The 20619-nt window shown below is 38.9% G+C and overlaps 1 protein-coding gene across 1 annotated transcript in view; it reads right to left on the reverse strand.

Moving 5' to 3' along the window:
* LOC133534730 (protein retinal degeneration B) overlaps positions 1 to 20619 on the reverse strand; it is a 228934-nt gene that overhangs the window by 138883 nt on the left and 69432 nt on the right. The window lies entirely within an intron of this gene.

Here is a 20619-nt window from a genome sequence, read left to right on the forward strand (position 1 = left end):
TAGAATTCGTTATCGCGTTACATGAATATTATTTATTTATTTGAACTTTATTGCACAAACAAAAAAAACACAAATGGCGGACTTAATGCCAAAAGGCATTCTCTACCAGTCAACCATTGGGTCAAATAGAGACAAAAAAAACACATTCTCATACAGATGACCACCCTTCCTTGTACCATTTTAAAAGCCAGTTGCAGCTTTTCTTTCCCGATTTTTTTCAGATGTTTGGACTTGGTATTTTCCTCGCGATAGTTATTTGTTTTAAGGGGAATGTTGTTGTTAACCGCTAATGCTAATATTGATAACCGATAGTTATATAGAGATACGTTATAAGGTATATGCACCCTCATGTTATTTATTTCTGATAAGAAATAAATGTAAGACAAAATTCACAGTGATACATTTCTAGTAGGTTGCCTTGTAAGATTGCGTACGGATAGTTTTTTTGTTTGTTATTTCATCGTATGATATATCAAATGAAAGCTTATTTGAAAGTTGCCGTATTAAAAAAGTTGGTCCAGTTAATGGTCGCCTAGATTAACCGATTTTTATATAAAATGTAGGCAACCATGGACTGGACCAACTTGTTAAAAAGGCAACCTAGTACAGTTAATAATATAGTACCTGGGCGACCGAGCTTTGCTCGGTTATAACTATTTATTGTAATATGGTGGTGATAATCTACATAAACTTAAAAAGTAAAATGTGAACTGACAATTATTATTATTTACAATCGATTTTAACCTTACAGCACTTGTCACAGAGTAACGCCATCTATTGTCGATTTCTCTTATTACATAGGTCATTTTTTTTACTAAATTAAACTTGTGTAAAACAATAAAAATTAAAAAATTATATATAAACTTGAACATATAAAAAAAAAACAAAAGTTAGTCACCGGGCGAGATTCGAACCCGTAACACTCGTTTAGCAGTCCGCGTCTTAACCCGCTGGACCAGACGGACAGTGGCCGGCAACACGAAATTAGTGACCATATTCTGCGTCGAAAGAAAAACGCATGAAAACTCGAAAACATGCGTTTTCCCAAACATAAGACTAATCTAGATAGATTGTATACCCCCAAAAACCCCTATATACCAAATTTCAGCGAAATCGTTAGAGCCGTTTCCGAGATCACAGAAATATAATTATATAATATATATATATATATATACCAGAATTGCTCGTTTAAAGGTATAAGATAAAATAACTTTTCTTTTGATATATCATGTGACGTTTTCGTTTACACACTAAAAGCACAGTGTAAAAAGTAACAGTGGGCCGACGCCTTTGATGTTTGCGTAAATGCCGACACCGCTCAAGGTCTCCGTACCTACCTAGGGTTATCACAGACTTACACAACTGCCCAAAAGAGGATGGAAATGTTTTTAGTTTTCATGTTGTATGATGTATGTGTACTAATTTTACAAATGACGTCCATTTTGGAAATAAAGATGGCGGACGTCACTTTTTTGAAAAAGTCGTCATGGGTGTTGTTTTCTGGGTTTTTAGGGGTGTGGATTTCAAAAATGGCATCTATTTTGAAAATAAATATGGCGGACGCTACTTTTTGAAATGGGTGTCGATGTGTGTAGCCGTGATATCAACCACCTTTAATTCTAAAATGGTCTCTATTTTTGAACTCTGCACCAACAAGAACCGCCAAAATTGACGTCATTTTTGTAATTGGAACCCCGAGGAACCTCGGAGATGACACCCATATCGATTTTTAAGAAAAATTAATGTCCGCCATCTTGGATTTCAAAATAGACGTCATTTTCGTAATCGGAATCCCGAGGAACCTCGGATATGACACCCATATCGACTTTTAAGAATAAATAATTTCCGCCATCTTGGATTTCAAAATGAACGTCATTTTCGTAATCGGATCCCCGAGGAACCTCGGAGATGACACCCATATCGATTTTTAAGAAAAATTAATGTCCGCCATCTTGGATTTCAAAATGAACGTCATTTTCGTAATCGGAACCCCGAGGAACCTCGGAGATGACACCCATATCGATTTTTAAGAAAAATTAATGTCCGCCATCTTGGATTTCAAAATAGACGTCATTTTCGTAATCGGAATCCCGAGGAACCTCGGATATGACACCCATATCGACTTAAGAAAAAATAATTTCTGCCATCTGGGATTTCAAAATGAACGTCATTTTCGTAATCGGATCCCCGAGGAACCTCGGAGATGACACCCATATTGATTTTTAAGAAAAAATTATGTTCGCCATCTTGTATTGCAAAATGGACGTCATTTTCGTAATCGGAACCTCGAAGAACCTCGGAGATGACACCCATACCGATTTTTAAGAAAAATGAATGTCCGCCATCTTGGGTTCCATAATGGATGTCATTTTCGTAATCGGCACCCTGAGGACTTTCAAAAATAATGAAAACATCAAATACTACATGATACATATACAAACAGAAGCAAGAAACAATTTCTTGCTTTTTAAAGTCTTAAACTACTCATAATTTCTTATAATAAGTTATAAAACATGTCCGCCATTTTGAATTTGAAAATTGATATCATAATAATGATATATTTTTGTTTACACTGAGACAAATAATTAGCACATGTCGTATGAAATATTTTAATTGTGTGTTTTTTTTTATTTTTTTTTATACTACGTCGGTGGCAAACAAGCATACGGCCTGCCTGATGGTAAGCAGTATCCGTAGCCTATGTACGCCTGCAACTCCAGAGGAGTTACATGCGCGTTGCCGACCCTAACACCCTCCCACCCCTCGTTGAGCTCTGGCAACCTTACTCACCGGCAGGAACACAACACTATGAGTAGGGTCTAGTGTTATTTGGCTGAGATTTTCTGTAAGGTGGAGGTACTTCCCCAGTCGGGCTCTGCTCTAGATCTGGAATGACATCCGCTGTGCTGTGCCCTACCACACAGAGCCAGATGACATTTACAATGCCCATACCTCTCTTATAATGCCTGTGCTAAAATAGTACATTACGATACAAGTGCGAAAAATAGGAAATTCGAAACGAGTGGCGATAAATTAAAACACGACCGAAGGCAGTGTTTTAAATCGACACGAGTTGCGAATTACCTATTCGCACATGTATCGTACAACGTTTTACAGTACATATGGCCCTTTAAATGTTCGACACAGTAACATAATATGCTACTTCTCGCACTAGTGCTATAAAGTAGCCCCATATGTACTGTAAATGTGATTGCGAACTACCTGCAATAACTATACAGTACCTGGGCGACCGAGCTTTGCTCGGTTATAACTAACTATTTATTGTAATATGGTGGTGTATAAGTGATAATCTTAACTACATTCTTTTACTAAATTAAACTTGTCTAAAACAATAAAAATTAAAAAACTATATATAAAATTGAACATATAAAAAAAACAAAAGTTAGTCACCAGGCGAGATTCGAACCCGTAACACTCGTTTAGCAGTCCGCGTCTTAACCCGCTGGACCAGACGGACAGTGGCCGGCAACACGAAATTAGCGACCATATTCTACGTCGAAAGAAAAACGCATGAAAACTCGAAAACACGCGTTTTCCCAAACATAAGACTAATCTAGATCGATTGTTTACCCCCAAAAACCCCCATATACCAAATTTCAGGAAAATCGTTAGAGCCGTTTCCGAGATCCCGGAAATATATATATACAAGAATTGCTCGTTTAAAGGTATAAGATAATTAGGCATTAAAACACTCGTGTGATCTTTTTAAGAAACTCACTTCGTTCGTTTCCTAAGCCCACACTCGTGTATTTTAATGCCTTTTATTATGTAGCAGTAACATAAACTACTAATATATGTTGAAAGTAAGTACAGGCGGCTAACACAATGGTAACAAAAGACAAAAGTTTTGAAAATGTAATTTTCATCATCGTCACTTGGCTGTACATTTGAGGGCCTATCGCGAACCACGTTCGACGTGTTACCTCTCTGTCGCACTTGTAAATTCGTACGTAAGTATGACAGGGAGGCAACACGTCGAACGTGGTTCGCGGTAAGCCCTCTGATGCCACCTCCATTAGTCTTTTGTACGCCGGTATAGCCTTCGACTCAATGTATAATCTACAGTTTTTATGGAAACGTAGTTCCTCCTTCCCGTAGAAATATTTAACTTTCCCATCACCAAGAAAGATTATTTGCTCGAGGTTATTAGCTGCTCAATTCCTCGTTTTTTCTCTGTTACTAAGTCAGTACAGTACACATATCAAACATTTTTCACTCATTTTGAAGTCATAATAACTTTTATTCTATAATTAAATTCATGTAATGTCCGCATCTAATTTATGTGCACGATAAACAAACAAATGAATGATTTAAAAGAAAAGACAAACAGCGCTTGCGAAGCTGAGCGGGGGGCGCGGGCGGGGCGAGGTATCTATCGCTCACTAGGTCGGCTACGATAGGCTCCCGCGCGCCGAGCCGACATGTTGACGGACCAGCGCGGCGTGGTTATGAATTTCGCGCCTTTTTAAGTTGATTTTACTATTACAATGCAAGCTACACACAGATATTTCTTACTTTCCATAAAATGGCTACATATATTATTTTATAGTAATAGACTTATCTCTACGGACTTTAATTCAATATTAGATCTTACAGGACAAAAAACACATATTAATTGTAAAGCACATATCCTATTCTTCTAATATTTGCCTTGCCTATTAACTTAAGAATTTAGATATGATATTGTGGATTTTTCAAACTTTAATTCAATATTGACAAAATAATAAGCTAATTTGAGTTTGACAAAGTAGCACGTTGATTTTTTTTCTAAAAATTTGATAGCATAAAGCCTCATATATATTATAAAAGACGATGCTTAAATTTTGTACTTTAATTCAATATTCAAAATTCATCAATAAAAATACATAAATACCTTATTTATATCTAACGCTCGTTCTAAATTTTCTTCATATATTACAAATATGCTTAAAAATATGTCCCATACCAGATAAACATCACTTTTCACTCTTTAGAATTATCGAAACTTATAGGGCAAAAATCCGGTCCCACTATTGGTCTAAATACGCGAACACGCCTCGGGGAAAGAGCACGTTGCTGCGCGCGTTAATATAAATTGGTGTGGCAAAAGTAAGTTGTTTTATTTATTTTTCTCGATTTTTAACCAAGAAATAGAAACGAGTTTGGTGTTATTCAATTTTTTGTTGTGTTCTATGTGTATTAAAGTTTATTTGGAGCTAAATATTTTTAAATATCGTTCACTCTTTGGTGCAGTTTTGTTAAATTGTTTGAATAAACATCCCGTTGTCTCACAATGAAACATGTGTATGTAGTGTACAATGAAACAGGTCTCATGTTCCATTGTATGCTATGTAGTTTTATTGTAGACCGAGTGAGAAATTGCAACAGGTTTCCATTTTTACAATAGTCATAAATTGCAATAGGTTACCATTTTTACAAAATTATCTTAGATTGGTTTTTAAGTTGTTTTTGTGAATATGTTCAGTTCAAAAATTGTTTGTCAAATTCGTTTTATGCCAATAATCTGGAAACCACCTACATACATTGCCTTGAAAAAGGCGGAGTAGTCAATGTTTTATAGAGTGGTTATTAAAAACCTATACCAGTAGAGGGCAGTAGAGCGTTGGCTGCCAACTAGGGATTAACCGAAAACCGGTTAACTGAGATTTTTGGGCTCGGTTAATAACCGGTTTTGCGGATCCATAAACCGATTAATAACCGAAATTTCATTTCTTTCATAATTTGTTTTTGACCATTCTACTTTTGTTTTTTTTCTACACTTTTATCTAAATGATCAACCTACTTGGCCGTATAGCATTGTTTCACTGTTGATTACCAATGCCATTTTTTGTTGACAATGAAACGGCATTGTAACAGTCCAGGTGTTTCACTGAACACCAAGTTCCAGTATACAATGAAACAAAACCATTATTTTTTTAAATAATTAAAGAATTTATGCGAAATTTGTGGAAGTAAAATACCATGAAAGTTTATGATAATTTGTCTATCCTATGGCAACATAATATAAGATACTTAACTTTAGCAACGACTGATATAGGATGGTTTATATGTTGAATGTTTCATTGATGGCAAGGTTTAAGCTCACATGTCTAACATTAAAACAGTCGTACACAATGAAACTTCACGATATTTATAAAACACTATGTTGCCAGAAAGTGTATGATATCAAGCATGGAGATGCTCAAAACCCTCCCGGGCCCACCTAGTTGGCAATCATGCTCCGTGGACATAAAAGGCGTACCTTTCTTGCATCATGCCGTGCACGCCGACCAGATTCTCGATTCACAATGAAACTTTAGTTGTGTACAATGATACAAATCTTTCGCTCTTATATATTTCGGCAATCTTATAAGCGTTCCATATGTCGGAAACCTCTTAAATAACCAATTTCAGGGTAGCACTATTTTCTCCTTTCCTTTCTCATTAATTGATTTAAAGCTTATATGTATTAATGTCACGAATTTATAACACTGTTTCAATGTTTATTAACGATTTTTCAAGGTAGACTAAAATTATTACATTTGTTTCACTGTAAAAATTGGAGTGTTTCATTGAAAACATGCATATAAGTTTACAATGAAACAAAACTCATTTTTTTTAAAAAGGTTTATAATACAGAAGCTGTTAAAGATAAGTAGAAATTAAGAATTTCATACGATAGCCAACTAAATTGTTTATGTTCATACGAAATATCATACTCATAACTTTAAAAACAACAGAGATAGGAAGGTTTGAACTTTTGGTGTTTCATTGATCAACAACTTACCCTATAAATCACGCAGCATCGACGCCACGCTCTCAGTAGTCTCACTTAGAGGACGGACCTGTGCTCGATTGTAAGGCATTCGATGCGTTCGTAATCAGCTACGGACGGAGTTCCGAGAAGTTCCATTTTTTACACTATGCTTAACAACAGACTCTCGCTTATTTAGTACGGTCGCCAAGCCGCTCCGAGGCCAGATTTAATTGACTCAGCTCGGCCTTACCCACAACCGGTATCAATGTGTTCGGACAGTTCTCCTGATCACCGTACATGCGGTAGTAAAGCGGAAAAATGGTGGAGGGGATAGTAATGACGTCACAAAGATGGCGGCCGGACCTATTCTTTTTGGCGGTGTATCTCGAAAACCACTTAACCGATTTTAATCATCGAGGTGTCAAATAATAGCTTATATTGTGGAGATTATTTCCTTTTCTACAAACATTTACGTGAAACCTATAGGAAAAAAATAATCACAAAAAACAGTTTTTTTATAAAATTATTATTTTTTATTTTGTAAAAATCTCCGTAAATATTAGGAATTCGCAAATTTTTTTTAATATAAAACATATTGCTTCATTATCAAGGAATATAATGAGCCTTAAAACATACAGATCGAGTAATAAACAATGAAGCTACACTCATTTGTTTGCGCATGGGTAACGATAACTGGCTTTTACCGGTCGAAACTGTGGTGACTGTTACGATACGTATTGAATGGAATTTATAGAGTATCGGTTTTAATTACTGAAATTATAATTAAAATTATAAAAACCAGACACAATAATGTTACCTTACTTCGACGTTTAGTCTCTTTTTTCGTCTTAATCATAGGTAGGTACATATTTCTTTTTACTTAAAAATTTTATACAGGGTGAACTTTTAACCACCAGTCATACTCTGCGCAGCGACTTTATAGGTCATACTTAACAACTTTTACTATGGGACCAATTCCGAAATCGCGAAAAAAATTTTGACTGTCCCATATAAAGGTGCGACCAACTTTACCAGACCAACACTTTTCCAAACTGAGCTACAGCTGTCCGATGAAGTTAAGTACTTAGGACTAACTCTCGACAATAAACTCAATTGGAACAACCACATCAACAAACGGATAGACAAGGCGGGAGTTGTCTTCTGGCAGTGCAGAAGGATGATTGGTAAGAGGTGGGGACTCAACCCGAAAATTACCCTCTGGCTCTATAAGACGATAATCCGCCCCTTACTCTGTTACGGTGCTCTGGTTTGGTGGCCAAGAACAAACCTAGGCAACGTACGAGACAAACTACAAAGACTTCAAAGGCTCGCATGCGCGGCCACCACTGGCTGCACGAGGTCTACCCCGACTGCAGCCATGGAGGTCATGCTAAACCTTCCACCGCTGCACCTACACATACAGCAAGAGGCCAGTCTCTCAGCGGTAAGGTTGCGAACCCTCAAGATATGGTCTAACATCACAGGAGCTCTTCACACAAAATGCCTGGAAAAGGTGTATGACGAATTTCCAGTGCTTAGGTCAGGCACGGACCGGATTCACAAACAAGCTATCTTCGATAAAAGGTACAAAATACAGTTATATGAGGACGACAATCATGAAGGACTCAATCCCCGGGAGCTGAGAATCTTCACTGATGGGTCCAAAACAGACAGCGGATCGGGCTCTGGAACCTTCTCAGAAGACCTGAACATGTCGATCACCACTCCGCTAGGAGCCCATAACTCGGTATTCCAAGCTGAGTGCATGGGCATCATAAACGCGGCGGCTGCCATCACTGCAAGGAAGGTAGTAGGATCCTCCATCCGCATACTCTCCGACAGTAGAGCAGTCTTAATGGCTCTAAAAAGCCATATAGTTACATCCAAACTTATACACGAATGCCACGAACGACTAATGGAGGTATGTCATAATAACAAGATCACCCTACAATGGATCAAGGGACACAGTGGATCCCGATGGATGCTGCGGACGAGCTTGCCAGGCAAGGATCGAATGCGGGGGCGATTGGTCCGGAACCGATTCTTCCGATACCATTTAGCAAGGTACGCTCAATGCTGCTGGCACGTACAGGGAAACTACACACAGAACACTGGCTGAACCAGACTGGATGCAGACAGGCAAAAGAAGCCATGCCTGGCATCAACGGAAAACTCACAAGGGCGCTCCTGCAACTAGGGAAGGTCCGACTGAGTATAGTAACCAGTGTCATAACAGGTCATGGACTATTTAACAAACATCTTTTCACAACAGGTGTCACAGACAGTCCCCTGTGCCGAGGTTGCATGGAGACAGAAGAAACAGCCTCTCACGTGGTGCTCTGGAATGCAGCGGAGTGACTCCATACAGGGCTAAACATCTCGGATCTCCGAGAGACCTCCCCGAGGTCCTACTCAACATCAAAGGTTTGATAGGATTCCTCGAGGAGCTGGGCTGGCAGGACTAGCCCACCCCCAACATATCACGCAAAATAGGCGCAAGTCGTCGAGTAGCGGAAAAATCGCCCGAATACAATACAATACAATACAATACAATACAATACAATACAATACAATACAAGGTGCGACCAGACCGCAGCTTAAAAAACGGTCACGATACGGAATCGCAGTGACGCGTCGTATGCGTACCGTTTTTGACGCATGCTCCCCACACCGCTGTTTAAAAAACGGTGACGGTACGGAATCGCAGTGACGTGCTTCACGCTAATCTTTTTTGTTCGCAAAACAGTTGCGTCTTTTACGTCACCGGTACGGTGTCTGCCATAAGATCTCCGTGTAATATTTTTTGCGATTTTTACGCAGTTCAATTTACGGTGCGTCAGCTTATTTTAAGCAGCGGTGTGGCGAGCATGCGTCATGGACCCGGGTACGTCCTTAAACTACGTCCAAAAGAGAGGTATGGGCATTGTGAATGTCATCTCGCTTTGTGTGGTAGGGCACAGCCAGTGGGTGTCATTCCAGATCCAAATTTTCTTGCGTGATTCGGCATTGGTCCCATAATAAAAGTTGTTCAGTATGACCTGTAAAGTCACTGCGCAGAGTATGGCTGGTGGTTAAAATTTCATCTTATACCTATATTCGACACAAGTAGTAAGTACTTACAGACCAACTATGATACACATTTTGCCTGTATAGTGATACATAGTGAATAAATTAATACCTGATTTAAAAAATAAAACAAAAATAACAAATAGCATGTTATTTAATTCAGTAATCACTAATCAGTCTTAAACAATGAACATCATACTTTTAGATTAGACAACAAAATGTATATTTATACTGTGTTTCGACTTGCAAGATTTTACTGCTTTAAAACATAAGACAAACCTACCAACCAAATGTATAAAAAAAAATGTTTTTTGTGATTATTATTTTCCTATAGGTTTCACGTAAATGTTTGTAAAAAGGAAATAATCTTCATAATATAAGCTATTAGTTGACACCTCGATGAATACAATCGGTTAAGTGGTTTTCGAGATACACCGCCAAAAAGAATAGGTCCGGACGCCATCTTTGTGACGTCATTACTATCCCCTCCCACCATTTTTCCGCTTTACTACCGCATGTACGGTGATCAGGAGAAACGCCCGAACACATTGATACCGGTTGTGGGTAAGGCCGAGCTGAGTATAAATTTTTTAAGTAAAAAGAAATATGTACCTACCTATGATTAAGACGAAAAAAGAGACTAAACGTCGAAGTAAGGTAACATTATTGTGTCTGGTTTTTATAATTGTCATTATAATTTCAGTAATTAAAACCGATACTCTATAAATTCCATTCAATACGTTTCGTAACAGTCACCACAGTTTCGACCGGTAAAAGCCAGTTATCATTACCCATGCGCAAATAAATGAGTGTAGCTTCATTGTTTATTACTCGATCTGTATGTTTTAAGGCTCATTATATTCCTTGATAATGAAGCAATATGTTTTATATTATACAAAATTTGCGAAATGCTAATATTTACGGAGATTTTTACAAAATAAAAAATAATAATTTTTTAAAAAAACTGTTTTTTGTGATTATTTTTTTTCCTATAGGTTTCACGTAAATGTTTGTAGAAAAGGAAATAATCTCCATAATATAAGCTATTATTTGACACCTCGATGATTAAAATCGGTTAAGTGGTTTTCGAGATACACTGCCAAAAAGAATAGGTCCGGCCGCCATCTTTGTGACGTCATTACTATCCCCTCCACCATTTTTCCGCTTTACTACCGCATGTACGGTGATCAGGAGAACTGTCCGAACACATTGATACCGGTTGTGGGTAAGGCCGAGCCGAGTCAATTAAATCGTGTTTCTAGAGGGCTTTTGAGATTTGGCGACCGTACTAATTGATGGATTTTCAGTGGTCCTTTTTTTTATACTACGTCGGTGGCAAACAAGCTTACGGCCCGCCTGATGGTAAGCAGTATCCGTAGCCTATGTACGCCTGCAACTCCAGAGGAGTTACATGAGCGTTGCCGACCCTAACCCCCTCCCCCCCTCGTTGAGCTCTGGCAACCTTACTCACCGGCAGGAACACAACACTATGAGTAGGGTCTAGTGTTATTTGGCGGCGATTTTCTGAAAAACGCATTTTTACTTGAAATTACGTTAGGGTTTGCATTATTATTTTTGACCCGGATGAAGTCCAAGTTCTCATGATAGAGTCAGGAGTTGGTCACCAGAACTCCTAATCTACTCATTATAATCCCATCGTGTTTGGGCTCAATAGATTTGCCCTGACGAGCACCATCGATCTAAATGAGGTTCAGGGTCTCATGATGGAGTCAGGAGTTGGTCACCAGAACTCCTAATCTACTCATCATAACTCCATCGTGTTTGGGCTCAATAGATTTGCCCTGACGAGCACCATCGATCTAAATGAGGTTCAGGGTCTCATGATGGAGTCAGGAGTTGGTCACCAGAACTCCTAATCTACTCATCATAACTCCATCGCGTTTGGGCTCAATAGATTTGCCCTGACGAGCACCATCAATCTAGATAAAGTCCAGGGTCTCATGATGGAGTCAGGAGTTGGTCACTAGAACTCCTAATCTACTCATCATAACTCCATCGTGTTTGGGCTCAAAAGATTTGCCCTGACGAACACCATCGACCTAGATGAGGTCCAGGGTCTCATGATGGAGTCAGGAGTTGGTCACCAGAACTCCTAATCTACTCATCATAACTCCATCGTGTTTGGGCTCAAAAGATTTGCCCTGAGGAACACCATCGACCTAGATGAGGTCCAGGGTCTGATGATGGAGTCAGGAGTTGGTCACCAAAACTCCTAATCTACTCATTATAATTACATCGTGTTTGGGCTCAAAAGATTTCGATAGATTAGATTAGATTAGATGATTTATTTCATGAAAGACAATTACATAATAAATTTGCATTGATGTCAAAAATATAAGAATTTCTATCATGATCGTCAAAATAAAATAATAAAAATGAAAATAATAACAATACTAATGAAATAAAATTATAGCTCCAATAAGGATTGTCAATACAATTAGAATAAATAAGAGAAACAGTAAGTAGGTAAATACTTACAAAAATCCAAAATATAAATGTACAATGTCAAAACTTACGAAAATACGAGAACAATAAAAATAAAAACGATAAATTAATAAAAGAACACAAATAATATCTCCCAATAAGAATCGTCAACACACAACAATATAAAAACAATGAAATAATATCTCCCAATAAGGATCATCTGTATGATAAAGAAAACAATGTCAATAAATAAAAACAATAAGAATAAAAACAATTTCTGAATCAAAATGTCAATTCCATGAACTCATTTACTGAGTACAGAGGGTTTTCCAACAAAAGGTTTCTCAATTTACGTCTGAATATTTCGTCGCATTGCTCGTTTCTTATCTCGGCAGGTAGGTGCTCGAAATAAGTAGGTCCGATTATTCGTGGGTTCCTTTTTGAAAGCACCAAGCGACGAGGAACTGTTCTGAGACGACCTGTGTTACGCAGTTGTTTTCCCGGACAATCCACACGAGAAAATTGAGCAATATTATTTCTGACAAATATTATTAGTTCAAAGAGGTGTTGTGAGTAGTGAGTCATTATGCGTTCCGAAATAAAAAGTTCTTTGCATGGGTGTCTGTGTTTTACTCCAGCAAGTGTACGAATTGCTCTCTTCTGAACTATGAGGACTCTTCTGGCATCAGTGGAGTTACCCCAAATGAGCGTGCCGTACGACATAATAGAATGGAATTGAGCAAAGTACACCTGCTTTAGAGCTTCCTTCGAGATAAGTGGCTTCATCTTTCGCAACGCAAAGACTGCACTACCCAACCTATCACAGACACTGTCAACATGGTGCTTCCAGTTAAGGTTACAGTCAACTATAAACCCAAGGAACCTACTCTCATTGCACACTGGCATCGGACTGCTGGCCATGCATGGTGGCAGTGGAATCTTCCGACCAGAGAATAGCATTACGTTTGACTTGGAACAGTTTAGTATGAGCCCATTTGCTGAAAACCAGGTCTGTAACTGCGCACAAGCATTACTTATCTTTAGGCTTAGCTGGTCGTAAGATTCTGCACTAACTAACACGGTTGTATCGTCCGCAAACAATACGGGCAAACCAGCTGCAATATTCGACGGCAGGTCGTTTATAAAGAGCAGAAATAACGTATTTCCAAGAGCAGAACCCTGCGGAATACCGATATTTACAGACCCTGCGTTGGATTGTAGTGGTTTGCCGTCGGCAAGCAGTTTTACGACTTGTTTGCGGTCCGATAAAAAAGACGTAAACAGACGTAAACAGATAGATCGAAGATAGGTCGATGGTGCTCGTCAGGGCAAATCTATGGAGCTCAAACACGATGGAATTATAATGAGTAGATTAGGAGTTCTAGTGACCGACTCCTGACTCCATCATGAGACCCTGGACTTCATCTAGATTGATGGTGCTCATCAGGGCAAATCTATTGAGCCCAAACACGATGGAGTTATGATGAGTAGATTAGGAGTTCTGGGGAGTTCTGGTGACCAACTCCTGACTCCGTCATGAGACCCTGGACCTCATCTAGATCGATGGTGTTCGTCAGGGCAAATCTTTTGAGCCCAAACACGATGGAATTATAATGAATAGATTAGGAGTTCAGAGGGCCTACCGCGAACCACGTTCGACGAGTTACCTCCCTATCACACTTACGTACGAATTTACAAGTGCGACAGAGAGGCAACACGCGACCGTGGTTCGCGGTAGGCCTCCTGGTGACCAACTCCTGACTCCATCCAGAGAACCTGGAAGGACTTCATTCGGGTCAAAAATAATAATACAAACCCTAACGTGATTTCAAATAAAACTGAAACTCTATCGCACTAATGTGCGCAAACGATTGGCATCTTGACTAGGCAGCATGGGTGCGTAGCCACCATGCCAAACGTTTACGATACGGCAAGGAAACACTATCTGTCTCTCTATCGCACTAATATGAACAATCGATTGGCTTCTTGGCTAGGTATCATGGGTGCGTAGCCAACATGCCAATCGTTTACGATAATAAAATAAATAAATAAAAAAGCCTTTAATTCCACTCTAATAACAATGATTAATAAATATATATCTCTAGCTTACATACTTAATTTATTATTATTATTATTAACTTAATTTAACTACTAACTAGCACTATGATTAGTGGACCTCTTCGCGAGTAAAGGCCTCCCCCAGCCGCCGCCATTCTTAGCGGTCCTGCGCTACATCTTGCCATTTGTGCGGCATGATGTTGGTGACGTCATCGACCCATCTTGTGTTTGGTCTGCCAGATTTTCTTTTTTCCATGTGGCCCTTTCCAAAGTATTACACGTTTGGTCCATTTTTGGTCCCTCATTCTCGCTAGCGAGAATCGTTTACGATACGACAACGAAACACTACTGTCTCTCTATCGCACTAATATACGCAAAAGATTGGTATTTTGGCTAGGCACCAAGCAAGTGTGTGGCCAACATGCCAATCGTTTACGATACGACAACGAAACACTATCTGTCTTTCTATCGCACTAACATGCGCAAACGATTGTCATGTTGGCTAGGCGCCATGGGTGCATAGCCAACATGAGTGTACATGAGCGAGTACAGATATATAGGTACTCGTGAGTTAATGACATACTTTTTGCACTAACATCGAAATGTACAATTTTTACAGCAGCTGGCTGTTTTTCCTAAAAGTTTGCTGACTCCTGTGACAGCTTCGTACATGTCTAGACTAAAGGTGTTGACTGGCGTAGTTTTATAGCTGCATTTGCATATACATAATATTCTATGTAGGTGTGTTTGCAATGACAATGATGTTGGGTGAAGGCGACAATAGGGTTGTTGTTGTTTCCATCTACAAATCTTAGGGCAGAATTGTATCCTAATAAATTGTTTTGGATTATAAGAACATATTAAACTACTTTTAGGGGACCTGGGCGGCTACCGGGAAAATCGAAATTCGTCAATTGCGGGCATTTTTCTCTGTCACTCTAATTACGTGTTAGTGAGAGTAAAAGAGAAAGATCCCCGCAATTTGCGAATTTCGGTTTTCGCGGTAGGCCCCCTGTAATGACCATATTTTTGTAAATATTGAATTTAAAATTTCTTTTGGCACACGTCACGTGACCAAACTCGAAACGTCATTGAAGATTCTGATGACGTCACAACTCTCGGATTGACACTGTTGACAGTTAGGCGATAAACAACAAATGACAAATGTCAGTTGACAGTTCGTATCTTCTACGTGCGTATGTAATAGTTATGTGTCAAACCGTAAACTGTGACGTCACACAATTTTCAAAGAGCGTTTTGGGCGCGAAAGCATCTGTCAAAATATATTTTGTTAATTTAACATATTTAAAGCCGTTTTTAGTATAAAAGTTGAATTTTAGGGCAACTTTTAGTTAACATAGAACGTAATACGAGCGTTTCAAAAAATTGGAAACAACCCTATTGACCTAGAATTTATCTGTACCTACAACTAATACTACAACTAGTACTCGTCGTATGCAAAAATGATGCAGTAATCTTTAAGTACTATCGTCAATATTCAAACTAAAAACTAGCGAAACTAGCCCAATGTCATAACAAATGCCGAAAATGCCGCGATATTTTTAGGGTTCCGTACCAAAAAGGTACAAAAGGAATCGTTATGGTGCGATACGACTCCCACATATATCGAGAACTACTTGAGTTATCGATTTGAGTTTTGTAATAGTTATGAATAACGCTAACCCAGACATATTGAAATTAGGTATAGAAAATAAATACATAATATATAGAGGGGACAAAATTTCAAATGCTAGGTACTAGGTCAAGTGGTATCATTTGAAAGAACTCAAATTGAACATTCCAAAACCATTGCAATTTAACCTCCTTTGTGGGTCTTTATTATAAGTACTTACTTGAAAATCTGTTAATAACTTCAGCGATACGATACTTTTGAATAAATCGAGTGGGCAATGTTGCCTACCCGTTTTTGCTCATTTCCATTTCCTTCTTCTTCCTCCTCGCCTTTTACCGTTATACGGGGTCGGCTTTCCTTATTGTTTCCCGGCAGTCCTATTCTGAACGTCTTCCTTACGTAAGTTAAGGCTATTCATATCCTTCTCAATGGTTTTCGTTCATGAGGTAAGCGGTCTCCCTCGTCCTCTTTTTTTTTATAGTATTCATGGATAGGCATTTTCTGACCATGTAGTTTTCCGGCCTTCGCATTATACAATGACCATACCACCTCAGTCGGGATTCAAATATTTTATCCGTGATGGGTGCGAGTTTAAAGCTGCCTCCGATGTATATGTTATGTAGGTATCTCCTTGAGTGTCACCCCCGCTGACCACCGAAGCATTCGCATTTCTGTTGTGTATAGCTTCTGTTCATGGCACTGTTTGGCTGGCTGGTCCATTTCCAATGTTTAATGGCCGAAAATATGTTTTTTGCTGTATTTTTCATACGTTAAAGGGCAAATATTTTTTAAACTTACTTTGGGGTACAAACAAAACCTTCCTTTACTTGTGAAGTTAGGTAAAAAAATCGTGGAAGTAGAGCTTATGAAATACATTAAATGAAAACTATAGCGGACATGATCAGTTCATCTGTTTTTGAGTTATCGCAAGACTTACTTTAATTAGGTACTGATTATGCAAATTTGCCTATTTGTTTTTAGGGTTCCGTAGTCAACTAGGAACCCTTATAGTTTCGCCATGTCCGTCCGTCTGTCTATCTGTCTGTATAAATAAAGTATGAATATAATCTACGTACAAATTATAGTGAACATTCAAATTTATTTAAGAACAAAATACATTTAATTGGGCATTATAAAAATAAACTAACTTATCTATTAAATAAAACTAAATTAAAACTAAAAACTAATACTAAATAAAATTAAAATATGTCAAAAAAAATTGGCCCCTTTGGCATGGTGCCGAGGATGCTGGCAGCATTTCCCCGCTGTATAGCGATGCTAATACGTTGTGCGAGAAAGCTGCCAGCTCTTCGGTCACCTGTGAAGTCGACCAGCCTTTTAGATAGTTCTTTAAAAAGTTGTAGAGCATTAGGACCCCACGGGCCAAGCGTCTCGACCCCAAATGGCATAAAAATGTATTCGGGGCCGAGACCCCTGTACTTTTGTATTTTAAGCTTTTCGGCCCCTTTAGCCGCGGCACCCGCACTGTTACTGGTTCCGGTGAGGTGGGAAGGGGCTAGTGTGTCTACACAGGTTGCGTCCCACACCAGCACCCTTCCCAAACTCCAGGGAATCAGGGACATACCGTCCGGTCTCTTGCCGTCGTCTCTGGCTACGCCAGTTGGCTCCAGTAGAGCTGGCACGTTGACGGATGCAAGAGACCGGCGGATTATGTCATTCAGTGCGGCGTGCCTGGAAAAGCGGCCAGCATTTTTTTGACAGGATAACCCGTGGTGTCCTAATTCGTCGACCTCACTACCGCAGGGGCACATGTGTGGAGCACAGATGCGAACTCCAAGCCGAAGACAGGTCGCGATGCGAAGGGTGTCCGGCGTGAGGAAGGTTCCAGTGTTTGGTGAAGGATACGCCCGGAGCCAGTCACCAGATTCCCTCGACGCCGAAGCCAGTAGCCTGGCCCGTTCGCGACCTGTACTACGGCTTAGGAGGGAAGTAACTGAAATTTGGCACATGATGTCGTCCCAGCTCCTTTGGTAATTTGGATGAGTTGGGAAATCCTTACTCGGGCAAGCACTTGACCAAGCTTTCTTGGCTTCATCCAAGCCCGCAATCTCATAGTTTGAGGGAAGACCCCGTACGATTTTTCCTATGAGATTTGCGGAGCTGTGGAGTGAAGACAAAAAAGCTGGTAGGGATACACTAGAAATTTTTCTGATCCCTAGCCCACCATGACGGATGGGTAGGGATGCTTGGGTCCAGGAATGATCGCAGAGCTGAATGTTAAGAATGGATTCCAAAGTTGACTTGATAAGATCATCTAAAGGTAAAATAATATTTTCAAATTTCCAAATAGGGCTACACCGAATGACGTATGTCAATTTAGGGACAAAAAGGCAGAATTTAAGTATTGAAATTGCGTAATGCGGACTTATTTCGAGGAGACGGTTTGAGTAGTTTTTGAATTTGGAAATTGAATTTTGTATATAATTTGGAAAAGAGTCTTCGAAAATAGGAGAACCTAGGAGGCAAAGTGATTCGCGATTAACTATTTTTATGTTCGGAGTTAGGGTGTTGAATTTTTGTTCAATATTATTGTGATTAGGGATGGAATTTGGAAAGTACAGTTCACATTTGCTAAAATTTAATTCAAGACCTATGTTCCTAAACTCTGTCTTGATTGTATACAGATCGGATAAAACAGTATCTACGTCACCTCCTAGGGTTCCATCATCTAGGTACCACACGTTAAATTTAGAATTTAGTTTTTTTATAATAGGGTTAATTGCCAAAGAGAATATGGCTGGCCCGAGCGGGTCACCCTGTTGACAGCCAACTTCTGAAGAAAGCACGTTTTCGCGATATAATAATTTTGTAGGATCTGCGTAGGATAGAAGGAGATAGTTGTAAATTTCGGGTAGGTTATGTTTTGTTTCTGTCAGCAGGGTGTCTCTATTTACGGAGTTGAAGGCATTTTTACCATCGATTTTGATCAACACTTCGGACGTCGTGTTAGAGAGGTACGTGCGTAATTAAATAAATTAAATTATAGTAAACATACAAATGAAACAATTTAAATAAATCATTTTGAAATAAAACTGACCAGGGTATATACCATGTTTACTGAACAGTAGCGATAATTACAGATATCATAATCAAAATTACTGGTAAGGAGAGCAAAACGGACCCGGGTACGTCCTTAAACTACGTCCATAAGAGAGGTATGGGCATTGTGAATGTCATCTCGGTTTGTGTGGTAGGGCACAGCCAGTGGATGTCATTCCAGATCTAGAGCAGAGCCCAACTGGGGAAGTACCTCCACCTTACAGAAAACAGCAGCCAAATAACACTAATAGACCCTACTCATAATGTTGTGTTTCTGCCGGCGAGTAAGGTTGCCAGAGCTCAACGACCCCCCCTCGTTGAGCTCTGGGTTCTGGGAGCTCTCGGGTTTAGGGTCGGCAACGCGCATGTAACTCCTCTGGAGTTGCAGGCGTACATAGGCTACGGAGACTGCTTACCATCAGGCGGGCCGTATGCTTGTTTGCCACCGACGTAGTATAAAAAAAAATATTGGGTTGGTTGTTAGTTTATAATCAAATGCATCGCGATCAGGATTAAAATTGCAATTATTAAAGTCATAAACACATTTTTTTTAGGTACAAAATGACCAAGATAGGGGACAGAATATAGGGGACAAAATTTGTCATGAATTTTTTTATGGAAAAGAGAAATAAAGTACTGATATGTATCATGGACGTCGTTAACAGCTCTTAACTTTGTACAAATGATGTGTTATTTCTGGTTTTATGTTTCTTTTTGTACAATTAAGTGTACTATTACTATTACTACTATTTAGAATCACACAATTAGTACCTAGCAATAGTCGATCACCACTAATAGTGGGCAGCTACCAATAGTTTGTATTTACCAATGTGCGACAACTACCAATAGTTGGCATCTACCAAGTTTAGCTACCAGTTGTCGACACCTACCAATAGTTGGCACCTACCAATAGTCAGCACATCCAGCAGTAGGCACCTACAAATTCTGAACTGATAACGACTGCTTGAATTTAACAAACAGCATAAAACGATTGCTCTATAGAAAATTCTCAGTTTGGGTTACGTTTGTATTTCGGCAAGAATGTAATTTAATTATCAATTAATGTAGGTACTTACAGTACTTAACTGCAATTTCAAATCATTAAAGTAATTGACATTGCAAGTAATTTAATAACATGTAATTCAGTTCCTAATTAAGTGATTAATTACGACCAACACTGTTCCAAATTATATCCTAATGCTTTCATTACAAGTATAAACTAAACTAAACCTAAATAATAAATAGGTTTCAGTGTTACGTTGTGTTATGATTGGTACAAATTTTGTGAGCCTTACTCATTTGTCCATGTGTTCTGTTTTTTTTTTATACTTGCAATCATTTATCAACAAGTTTTTACCCGCAGAAATATACCCTATATTTGACAGAAACTCGCTCAAATTCCTAAGTATATGTGTGTTATATAGTTATGTCACAAATATACCTTATTTTCTACTAAAAATAGTAGTGTTTGTTACTATAACTGTCATACATTTATCTTCATTAACGAATTTGCTTAAAATGTGTTTTTGGGCAGATACCTGGGAGGCAGAGTTGGCTAGTTTCACGGTATCACACCTCTTATCTCGATCAATTTTTTAAA

The sequence above is a fragment of the Cydia pomonella genome, chromosome 2, assembly GCF_033807575.1.
Source record: "Cydia pomonella isolate Wapato2018A chromosome 2, ilCydPomo1, whole genome shotgun sequence".
Taxonomy (NCBI): domain Eukaryota; kingdom Metazoa; phylum Arthropoda; class Insecta; order Lepidoptera; family Tortricidae; genus Cydia; species Cydia pomonella.